General features: G+C 39.5%; 1 non-coding gene across 1 annotated transcript; it reads left to right on the plus strand.

Moving 5' to 3' along the window:
- The first annotated feature begins 295 nt into the window (after positions 1-295).
- On the plus strand, positions 296-370 carry TRNAK-UUU. The gene has a single exon. It is a non-coding gene; the product is annotated as a tRNA-Lys (tRNA).
- Positions 371-2205: the final 1835 nt, after the last annotated feature.

A 2205-nucleotide genomic window follows, 5' to 3' on the forward strand; every position in this document is an offset into this window, starting at 1 on the left:
GGAGCTATGATAAATTAAAATTTTATAACACTGCCTGACTTGCACAATTTTGTATCAAACTTAATATTTAAATATTTAGATTACTTATCAGGTAAAAGAGAGTTTTTATTTTATAAATTTGTAAACCAAAATCCCTTGGTAATTGTGATATAAAAACACATTTAATAGTATTAGAGTTACTTAATATAATTACATTTATGCAGTTATTATGTTCAAATTATTTTGGATGAAAAACAATTATCTACGAAGTTAAAACTTACACATACTTAAGTTAAATTAAGAAAACCTAGAGAGTGCCTGGATAGCTTAGTTGGTAGAGCATCAGACTTTTAATCTGAGGACTCAGGCTGTTCAAGTCCCTGTCCAGGCATCAAAGAAAAAAATAAAAACAAAATTTCTTTTAAAAAAGGAGAAAAACTAACTCAGTTTTCTTTTAAACTGAAAAGTCTGAGATGACTGCTTCATCTCAATGCTGTTTACCAGACCAAGATTAAATCTGTATGTACAGAGAACCAAGAAACAGACCCGCGCATGTATGGTCATTAAATGGATGACAAAATTGACATTGCCCTATAGTGAGGAAATGATAGACTTTTCAGTAAGTGGTTCTGGGTAAATTGGATACTCACGTTTAAAAAAAAAAAAACAAAAAGACTCTTGCTTCCTATCTCACAACAAATGCAAAAATCAATGCCAAATGCATTATAGATTTTAAAATTAAAATAGAAATAAAATACTAGGACATTTCAAAACAAGAACACAGAGAACTATCTTCTTAACTTTGGGAAAAGTAAACAGACACAGAAAGCACTAACCTTAGAGTTTAAAGAGTAATCTATCAGGCAGGGTTAAAATTGACAACATCTCTTCATCGAACAAGTAATGGACTGGAAGAAGATATTTTAATTCCTGTATTCGTCAAAGGGCTTGTAGTTGGAATATGTAAATAATCCTAGAATCAATAGGGATGTCCTCAATGGCTCAGAAGGTAAAGAATCCACTTGCAATGCAGGGGACACAGGAAATGTGAGTTGGATCACTGGGTCGAGAAGATCCCCTGGAGGAGGAAATGGCAACCCACTCCAGTATTCTTGCCTGGAGAATCCCTTGGACAGAGGAGCCTGGTGGTATACTGTCCAGGGGACAGCAAAGAGTCAGACACAACTGAGCATCTAAGAGTACACACATGCTTCAGAATCAATAAGATGATAAATAATCCAAGACTTCAGCTTTCAACCAAGGTGGAGTAAAAGAGGATAGTGTTCCCCACCCTACTGAGACAACTTTATAAAAAGATACAAAATATATGAAACAAACAAGGTGAGCACTACAATCATCCTGGTTTACCGCTTTACTTTCTAGGCCACAGCACAGGGCAGTCCTCTCTGAGTTGAGGAGATGGATCTGGAAGTTGGCTTAAAGCTCAACATTCAGAAAACTCAGATCATGCCATCTGGTCCCATCACTTCATGGGAAATAGATAGGGAAACAGTGGAAACAATGTCAGACTTTATTTTGGGGGGCTCCAAAATCACTGCAGATGGTAATTGCAGCCATGAATTTAAGATGCTTACTCCTTGGAAGGAAAGTTACGACCAACCTAGATAGCATATTTAAAAGCAGAGACATTACTTTGCCGACTAAGGTCCGTCTAGTCAAGGCTATGGTTTTTCCAGTAGTCATGTATGGATGTGAGAGTTGGACTGTGAAGAAAGCTGAGCACCAAAGAATTGATGCTTTTGAAATGTGGTGTTGGAGAAGACTCTTGAGAGTCCCTTGGACTGCAAGGAGATCCAGCTGGTTCATTGTAAAGGAGATCAGTCCTGGGTGTTCACTGGAAGGACTGATGCTGAAGCTGAAACTCCAGTACTTCAGCCACCTCATGCGAAGAGTTGACACACTGGAAAAGACTCTGATGCTGGGAGGGATTGGGGGCAGGAGGAGAAGGGGACAACAGAGGATGAGATGGCTGGATGGCATCACCGACTCAATGGACATGAGTTTGAGTGAACTCCGAGAGTTGGTTGATGGACAGCGAGGCCTGGCTTCCTGCGATTCATGGGGTCTCAAAGAGTCGGACACGACTGAGTGACTGAACTGAACTGAACTGAACTGCAGTTTGAAGCCACAGGACACTAGACCAGATAGGAAAGAGCTACACAGAGAGAGCCCTCAAGATCCCCACTCGGGGTGTCTCGAAACATC

Source organism: Oryx dammah, unplaced genomic scaffold, assembly GCF_014754425.2.
Source record: "Oryx dammah isolate SB20612 unplaced genomic scaffold, SCBI_Odam_1.1 HiC_scaffold_12, whole genome shotgun sequence".
Taxonomy (NCBI): Eukaryota; Metazoa; Chordata; class Mammalia; order Artiodactyla; family Bovidae; genus Oryx; species Oryx dammah.